General features: G+C 46.7%; 1 non-coding gene across 1 annotated transcript; it reads right to left on the bottom strand.

The window, feature by feature from the left end:
• Positions 1-2,543: 2,543 nt before the first annotated feature.
• LOC132320506 (U6atac minor spliceosomal RNA) lies at positions 2,544-2,672 on the bottom strand. Its single transcript, XR_009484566.1, has one exon. It is a non-coding gene; the product is annotated as a U6atac minor spliceosomal RNA (small nuclear RNA).
• Between the last annotated feature and the right edge of the window lie 7,150 nt (positions 2,673-9,822).

The raw sequence follows: 9,822 nt of genomic DNA, 5'->3' as shown, positions 1-9,822 counted from the left end.
ATGTATCTCTCCCCATGTGTCTATTCCCATTAATATCAATTTAAAAAGAACCTCACTGCTTTTTCATTGAGAACCTCGCTGCCAGCCATACACAATTAAACAGAAGAAATGAGAGGCTTTAGCTGTAATTATGGTTTTGCCTATTCTGTAGAGAAGTCATCCTGTGAAAACTGACACAGCTGAATACCTGCCCTGGTCACCAACCACACCAATTCTCTCGGTGGAAGTTCTAAAAGAGAAAAATTTAACTGCAGCTATATAATATATCAAGCGCTCAGAGGCAGGCGATGCCAGTGGTTATCCAGCAAAATGACATCAAAAGGCACAGGCACCAACAGTGACAACTTCCAAGGGGGCATAAAGTGTTCTGAAGAGTTACCCTGCAAAAGACGATAAGGCCCTTCAAGAACATCGTCCAAATCTAACCACTATCGTTATGACAGTCAGGAAAACCTGCCAACCCACTGAAACAAAGCAGTACCTACCACAAGCTCTGTGCTTCCTATGTAGGAGTGCTGCACTTTCAGTGGGTAAAAAGAGAAGGGGCGAGGGTGTGTACAGAACCACACATATATTTCATAACCTTTACTCTTTGGCTTCTCTGTGAGACCTACAGGACTAGACCAGTCCTACAAAACTTTGCAGACACTTCACATTTGCTTGCAGGTACACATACTCGAATCCAGCTGGCAAGTCCCTCCTTTTCCTCTCTTTCCCACACCATGAAAACACACCGGCCAACCTCCCAGTTCAATCCCTGCCTTAATTCTGTTCACCCCAGTGCTCGGGCACCAATCCCACCCTTCCTCCGGCTGCATGACAAGGGAGCACGCTTTTGAACTCCACTGCTCAAGCGTCTCACTGAATGGAAGCCTGTCATCCCCCCTTCCCAAAAACCCACATATGTATCTTTTCTCTAAAATTCACAGCATGGCCAGGAAAAATGCCTTCTTTCCCTTCCTGCCCACCTTGGCGAGCAGGCAACACTCCCTGCTGTTGCAAGCGGCAAGGTATGGTACGATATGTAAGCCCTGTGGCTCAGCCAAGCTCAGCGCACCTCCGCAGCTGGGATCAGGCTGAGCAAGCCCACCTGACAGACAGTGCCGGGGAGGTTTGCCATTTAGGTGAGGCTGCAAGCCCATGGTGAAGAGTGACATGACGCAATGCCAGAAGGCAGCAGTGGATCTACAGCAACAAACAGAAACCAGGAAACATGGAGCTGGTCTGGGAACCAGCCACACCTTGACTTGTGAGGAAGTGCAGAAAGGGTCTCCAGCAAGATATCTTTGCAACGCAACATCCCCACTGCCAAGTACAGAGGAGTCAAGATGAACCAGGCACAGAAGGGGCGGTAGTTCAGGCAGATGCCAGATTCTGTAAAGGCATCTGGGCTCACGGGTGAGACCACATTGCTTGCAAACCCCCACACCACAGTCCTGTCCGCAGCTGTGCCAAGGCCAATATTTTCTGCGTCTCTCCTTGACACCTGTGGGAAAACAAGGGAATGTAAGACCCACATGACCACCCTACGGCAGAAGTCCAGGCATGAGGATGCTTCAACAGCACGTCCCACGGCAAGTAAACAATCCAGCCAGTGTGGATGCCAGAGCACTACTCAACTAATCTCCATTGCAAGAACCCATTGCCTGTTTAATCAAAGGCCTTGGCTTATAAAACAGGGGTCTTCTGCACCACCATCCCCACACACACACCTTTAAATAGTAAGCTTTTATCATCCATGTGCCATACACGCTTTGCCAAAGGCAGAGGCCTAGCCTGGAAGTTCCCCAGATGCTGGCAGGTCACGTCCAGCTGGTGTCTGAGATGGAGCTGAGGAAGGAAGCAGAGCCAATTCTCCTTCATCTGGGGAGTATCTCCTTGGCTCTCCTGGATGCTTCAGGGATATACCTCCAAAAATACATGTGCACTGGGGGCTACCAGGAGATACAGAAGCCAGGGAGCCATCTGCTCTTTCCAAGCTTCCTTCCCATCTGGCCTGACACATCTCCTGGCCCAAGTTCAGCACTGTTCCTATGTTCCTACTTGGCTCCAGCCACTTCAGCTATCGAGTTCACAGGGGTCATAGGATGCATGCGACTGTAGATTCCTTTCCTTCCAAACCTACACCTTCTGCATATTACCCCAAAGAAAGAGTTTTACTGAAGGTGAGGGGTGGAAATAGATTTCTAACAGTTAACATTTTCCCCACTTTTTTCTTTCCTACTACAAATCAAACCATCTGCCTGTTTTTCTCAGGCTCCTCAGACTTCAGAAGATACAGAACAATCTTCATATCCACTTATGCAAACCAAAAGACAACACAAACCTCCTGGAATGCAAAAATCATTGCATTACATCTCATTTACCAGAGGACAGAAAGCCCTGGCTTCACCTCCCTCTATTACTTTCTGCCTCTGTCCAGGGTCGCAGGACCTGCGCAGGTCCAGGGCACACTGCAAACGAAGTACATGGGCTACATCTAAGCTTAATGAACTGAAGAGGGGCTTGCATAGACAGCAGGGGGGTGTGCAGGGGACAGGTGGAAGGAAGGGTGGTGGAGACATCGTGAAGAACATGGCAATGCCTTAGCCATGTGTGTATTTGGTAGGACAGGAAGGCATCTCCCAGCCTTAGGAAGGAGAGTGCTAACCTTCCCTCCTTTTGCACAGCACAAAACTTGCAAAAACTAGGGCTTACAAAAACAATCCAGGTAAGGAATGGGGACATAAATGTAAATTTTCCCACTATTATACTGTCTGCAGTGAACTTGGCAGCAGGTCACAGGAGGGCTATACACCTCAGTCTCATCATGACTGTCACCTGAGTATCTTTGCAGTAAAAACACCCTGCCAAACAATTCAGTAACTCTCCAGAAATACTCTGCAGCTCTTACTGCATTCCCAAGTCAGACAAACTTTCCTCCAGCTCACTAGAACAGAGATGTAGTGCCCCAAAGAACAACTGCTTACAGACCCAAAAACTCTGGGAACGCAAACAGAGGAGGGCAGCACCATGAGGCAATCACTCAAGCAAGGCTTTGAAGCACAAACATGCACACGAATAAATCAGACACATGCTCGGTTTCTGGAACGAATTCATGCCTTTCAGCAGTCCACAGAGGCTGAGATGCAATGAAACAACAGATCCAGGTTCCCTGTAAACACCGCAGCCATAGGCACACCTAGTTCATCCTGTTCAGATGTGGGGCAGTTTGCCAGGGGAGGGGATGGACTTCATGCCACTGGACAGACAAACACCCATCAGGAAGTTTTACTCAGGTTAACCCTGCACATAGACTGGGAAATGGACAAAATGGCCAACTGTGATTTCCAGTTGTTGTATTTTATCTTTTCTGTCCTACCCATATTCCAACAAGAAACTAGATATTTTAGTAGATCCCTTATACCCCAATGTCAAGAAAGTTTCTTACTATACCACATGACAGAGCTTCGCTCTCTCCGTTGATAGTCTCAAGTTTATTGGCAAGAATATTTACAGGACCAGCCAATTTCAAGCAAGTATTACAGAACATGGCCAAAATACAGACTTTCTGCATGCTCTTACACTGCATATCTGGTTTTAAAAGAAAAGGAAAACCAGAACTCCTCACAGAGAACAAATATTCCCCAGGAGACGTTTCTCAGATAAGAGTATTCCAGCAAGCCGCTCCCAAACAAAACCAGCAGCGAGGCACTGGCATTACTGGCAAATATCAAAAACACTGCTGAGAAGCATCACACACACCTTGCAACAATGCTCCAGCTGGGCAAGAAGCAGGAAGGAGAAATAAGCACTGAAGGCATCAGATCTGTCAGAAACCACTTCTCTCAGATCTACCACAGCTCATGGATTTGGACTCTGATGGTCAAACTCCCACACACTTTGGAGTTCGAGGAGAAGTTGAGAAAGCCTGTAAAGAAAAACCAATATTGGGATTTTTCACTCATTCTGCTACTGCATCTTGCTCCAGCAAGCACGCTGAGTGCTGCCAGTCCTGTTCTAGGGTCATACTTTCTCAAAGTCCTCGCTTAGGAATTTTAAGTAGCAGTTCAGCAATGAGTGTTTTGGGAAGTGGGTAACCAGTTACTCTGGAGACCAGCATTGCCACAGTATCTTCATAGACCTGGCCATGCCACCTCTAACTTTCTGTATCTCTCCCTGCCTGCTCAAGTGCTTCTAATCACTATACGCTATCTAGCAACTTCCTCTAAAATGTGCGTACGCACCACTTACTAAAGACTGGCAAACACAGGTAAGTCAGTCCATGTTACGAGGCATGACTTGATGTGTGGCTCAAAGGAATGCCTCTCCTTACTTTTCTCTCTCCCTAGCTTGTTTTTATTTATTTGAGCTGGGATAACAGCCTACCTTAGGGCCTGCGGCAGCCTCACTCGGTGGCAGGATGCAGGGGCTGTTACCAGATGCACTGGTTCTGTTACAGATTTCCTACGTGGTCTCTAGCAAGAGCCCTACAATATAATGCTGCTGAATTTATTATAGAGTAATATAGGTCGGAAGAGATTTCTGGAGGTCATTAAGACCAACTCCATGCTCAAAGCAGATCCAGCTCGATCAGGTTACTCAGGGTCTTGTCCAGTCTATGGCAGTTAAACCTTGGAGGCACCTCGCTTTGTTGGTTTAAAATGGGAGTAAAGCTACTCCTGCCCCTACCTTCTGGCAGCCTGTTGTATACATTGCTTAATGCATGGATCGGCCCTTGCCTTGCACCCAACGCATACGGGGCCATTTGAGGTTAATAATACTGGGAAAGGCCTGAATTGGATGGAATAGAAAAGCTCGACTGCTAATCATCCGCATGGCCTCGAAGTCCTGGGCAGCCATAGGTCTACTGCAGGATGACAGATACAAACACTTCAGCTCTAAAGGGAGCTAAAGAAATAAGCTCTGGCAAGCCTGTCTATGCTTAAGACATTCCTATCTCATATATATGATGCTCAGAGCTGCAGATCTTATTCTGTGGATTTCTAACATTAACAAAATAAGATATCTGGAAAAAAAAAATCACACCAGGGATAGTACTTCCTAAACACTAGATGGTCCAGGTTTAAAAACATCATTTCACCTAGGTGAAATTTCCCCAGGGGAGAAATGGTCCTAAATGCTGGGAGCCTGACTGCAGGAGAAGCTGAGAGATGGCAGTCAGCAAGGGTTGTTGCAGAGTTAAATACTGTGTGGAAGCACTAACGCCCACCCACAGTTTCTCCCCTGAATGCAGACACGTGGGAAGCAATCTGCCTCCCACAATACAGGAGAGAAACCATACCCCTTCCAGAACAGTCCAGGACAGGTTAGAGCAGGATGATGGTCTCTGGACAAGAGCCGGTAGCTGTACTGGCTCCAAAGATACCAGCTCCAAAGCTGTTCTGGCTCCAAAGATGCCAGCTCCAAAGCTGGGCTATGCAGAGATGTACTAACTTCCCACCATCATGCCTTTCATTCATGCACCCACAGCTCACACGTACCTCAGGATCCTCTTCAGATGGGCTGTCAGCCTTGGGCAGGCCTATGTGCTGCTTCCTCACCTTCCTTGGGCCAGGACTTTTCCTACACACACTCCTGCCATGAGCTTCCCATATAGGTCATACTCATCCCATTTCTGTTCTTTGGGACTCCAACAGCCAGGACTTTGCAGACCCTTTATTTATTTTTATATTCTGCAAATAAGGAATACAGTTCACCACATAAAAGCTGGAGTCAGTCAGGTGGGTCAGAAAAGGGACCTCTTCTTCAAGACAAAGGGCAAGGTTAAGTCCTGGGATACAAAAGGGTTTCTGTTCTTATTGCTGGCTGCTAAGGTGACTGTAGCTTGAGCTCTAAATATTCATGCTGGAAGGACTGAGCTGAGGCTAGCTGCTATGGATGGGGCTGTACCCAATCCAGCCAGCTCCTAAGAGCAAGATGTTAGGCCCACAGCAAGTGTGGAAGGTCTAAACAGACCTCCATCTTCCAACTTCCAGAAAGCACAACAGTTTGGGCCAAGCCAGCATCTGAGCTTGAATTCGCCTGTTAGCTCCACGAGTGGAGTGCAATAACAACCTGGTCTGGAGGCTGCAGTGTGTCTGAAGACACACGATCATCACTCCCATGTCACACAAGTGGGGGATAGGAGAGAGAAGGATCCCTTTGTTTTTCATCCTCCGACTTCTCTCACACCACCCAACAGCTTCAACAGCAGTACGGCCACAAAGTCCCCACTACGTACCCTGAGAGCCAGTTCTGCTTGGAGAACCGAGATTCCCTCTCCATAAATTCCTGCATTGTGCACGTCTTTCACCAAAAATTCCATCATCTCCTCTGGAAAAACAAAACAAGCCAACAACTTCCCCAGTCACGAGAAGATGAGCTCAAATATGACTTTGAGTTGCTGCACTGAGCCACTCGGAAACATGGTGCACTCAGCCGGTAAAAGGCAATATCCAGGTGCAACATCATCCACCACCCAAGGTGGAATTTTCCAGCACCAGCTCAAAAGAAAGCTGGAAAGCAAAGAACAGGATGAAGAAGCCAAAATGAGGAAAGGAAGAAAACACGAAATCCGAGGTCAAGATCAAAACCAAACCAAATGGAAATCTCCAGACAGAAACATTAAAGTCAAGAGGGAAAGAAGCATGAACCAAAAGAGATTCAGGAGGAAATTCTTAACTCAGAACAAAACAAAATTAGTTCAGAAACAAAACAAGAGACAAAATGAGACTCAAGCAGTGCTAAAGAATGTTTTGAAAAAGAGGTGTTGTCACCAGAGAAAGAGTCAAAAAATATTTTATTTTACAGAAATATTTATGTTTTATAAAAATTAGTATTGCCTAACCAAAAAGAGACTAAACTCTGATTCCAAAATTACATGTGGCCTCATGCCAGCAGTCAGGTCCCAGAAGTCAGATGGTGATAAATTTCCAAACTGCACAATTTCTAAGCCAATCTAAGGCTGTTTATTTGCTGTCTGGATTTTAAAGCTATGAACGAAGTTTTCCATTGTGTTTGGGTTTGATTACAACATCCTATCTGGAACATTCAGCTCATGTTTTCATGTTTTTCTAAGCAACCACGAGGGTTAGAAACTCACTTTTTTTAAAATGAGAAAATGGAGACTCTTATGCAATACCTTCCTTCCAGCAGCTGGAATTTTAAGGAAAAAAAAATATATACAACATCCTGACACTGCTGACAAAACCATAAGGCTTGGTAACCGCTGCAATATGCAGTAAAAAAAAACCCGCTGTCTATTTCCCCTCCACACATAACTCTTTTATCTGTATAATTCAGTCTCTCTTCCAAAGGTTTACTGCAGCGTTTGCTGAACCAGTGTACTAAAATGAACTATTTGTAACTTCTTTAAAGAATTTCCATTAAAGCATGACTTGGATGGTTCAACAAGCAAATATCACTGATGCTACACCTGTCACAGACAAACAAACAACATCTGTGCTTGGATGTGATCAAGACATTGTTTTACGGAGAAGCAGTGCTCCCAAGACCATCACAAACCCACATGGTGCCTGTAAGTGCCAGATTTTATGTTCACATCTCAAAGTAAACTCCAAGAAGTGAAAAATCACAAGTAGACACGGAGCCCCTTAATGATTTCATCAACAGCTTAGAAGAGTCCGGTGCTGTGTTTGCTCTGGCAAATACATGAACTATCTAAGCCTCATGAAAATGCAAGTGTTGGAGCATGTAAATAAATCATGAAGCAACTTCTCCCACTCTAGAAGAGCCCTGGCTCTTTTTTGCCTGTGGATATTCACACACAGATGTACGCTAGCACATTCTGATCTTTCGATATGTATGCCCCCAGACTCGCCCTAACTTTTGAAAGGTTTCCCCTGACCTGCACCAGGTTTACAGCTGCAGGGGTCCTGCTGCTTTGAAGCACCCTTGCAGATCAGATGGCCTTCCAGGATGCATATCTCCAGCCAGGGTTTTGGTGCTGTGATGCAGTTGCATTGCAGCTCTGTTACAAAAGCAGGATTCCTCGGGGCTAAGAAGCTGTTCTGATGATCACTGAAGATATACATTCTTTAGATATAAGTTTCTAGTGAAAATCTGGATAGCAAAAACGCTTCAGTCAAAACGCAACCTTTTTCAGGTAAAAGTGGAACTCACTTCGCAGCTGCTGCAGCATTGGAGCCAATTCTCATTCATGCTAAAGATCCTTTACGCTGCTCTGGAGAAAGACAGAACACTTCATATGATAGCAGCATTAATTCACACCCCATTTAAAATCCCTGCACGCTTCAGTGAGAATCAGGCTCTGCACCCAGAGCAGGGAGCTCAGCAGGAGGCAGAGAGTGTTTTGCCGATGAGATCTCCCGTCTTCAAGCCAGCTGTTCAGTTCTGCTGGTTTGCTTCTCAGCAAGACGGAGCTCACTGCGTATGTCAGAAGGCGCAAGCAGAGCTTCTGGCTTGCCTGGGCAATTCTGCCTAACCCAGCGCTCCCAAGAACAAAACCAACGCCCTGGGGGCCTCTTGCATGCTACCTCCAGCCGCGCAGTCTCTTGTTGCAAACAGGGACATACATAGCCAATCTGCACTTAGGACCGCTGCAAGTTTCTATTTCTAGCTTGGGGCGATCTTGCTTGATGTAATGCTGCTGCCCAGTGCAGCTGCTCGTGGCCACAGGAGGGATAATGGTGCAGAACAGGCTTGCATCCCCAGGCTAGGATAATGTTTCTGGACGGCTAACTCCAGCCAGGGTCAGGAGGAAGCCACATTGGACTGAAAAGTGCCAGAGATGTGTCCTGAGCTTCCTGGAGTAAAATTGTTCTCCTGGTAACCACCTGGATTTTGAAGGACTTCCTTCTCTTCCCTGGCACTACGTGACTCAGTTTCCAACAGACACTGCACACATCCTTTGTGGATCCATCACGGGAAAGATCCTAGGCCTAAGAAGAGGGGACTTGCCGGGCAGGTCTCTGGAGGTGTGCTTCCACTCTCCTCTCTCTAGGCCGCAGAAGCTTTTGCTGAGGAGGTCCTTCGCTCTGACAGACCAGCTGAGGACATGGATGGAAGTTACACCGCTCTTGATGCTGCTTCTTAAGAACCTCCATGAAAGGACATTCATTTCTTTCCCAAGTAACCTAGTCCACTGGTTTGCTATCCTCACCCTTGGAAACATTTTTTCTGATCCCAAACCCTGATGTCCCTTGCTGTGATCTAAGACTAATACAGCTTGTCTTCAGCCAGCATGAACACAAAGAACACATTACTCTTCCACAGCTGACCCCACATATGTTTGGAGATTGCTATAAGCTCTGAAGTCCTCTCTTCCTTAAACTAAGCAACCTTCCACTTCCCTCCGCCTTCCCTTGAAGATCATGCTTTCTAGACTAACATGAGCTTTTACTTTTACCTACAGCCCCCGTTTCCCCTATCCTGTGACTGCACATCAGGGTTCAGCATAATGAAACCCGCAGAGAACCTACCTCCCAAGACAACCTGCAGGACTCCAAGCAAGAAGCAAGACAAGCAGTGAAAAACAAGCCTAGGTCTCCACCAGACCCTTTTCAGAGCACAATAAATTGCAAGAACTCCCACAACACTAAGCTGTGGCACACCATGCCACTCCAGGAAGCAGGGAGCCTGCTGATTCTGCACCGTCTTCTCCGAGAGAGCACCCTGGCTTTGAACAGGATTGCCTTTTGGCCACAGCTACAGCCAAGCAGAGCCCTCACTCATCATCTCCAGACAACACAGTGAGGAGGGGAAGGAGCCAGTCTTTGGGGCACAGTCGCACAGCTAATGCTCACTGGTCTGAGGCTCTAGAGGTAAGGGCTTTGTTAAATATCAGGCTACTGCCGCTGT

The sequence above is a fragment of the Gavia stellata genome, chromosome 37, assembly GCF_030936135.1.
Source record: "Gavia stellata isolate bGavSte3 chromosome 37, bGavSte3.hap2, whole genome shotgun sequence".
In the NCBI taxonomy this organism is placed as follows: Eukaryota; Metazoa; Chordata; class Aves; order Gaviiformes; family Gaviidae; genus Gavia; species Gavia stellata.
The sequence above is the reverse complement of the archived record's forward strand: the minus strand, read 5'-3'. Positions and strand labels throughout refer to the sequence as shown.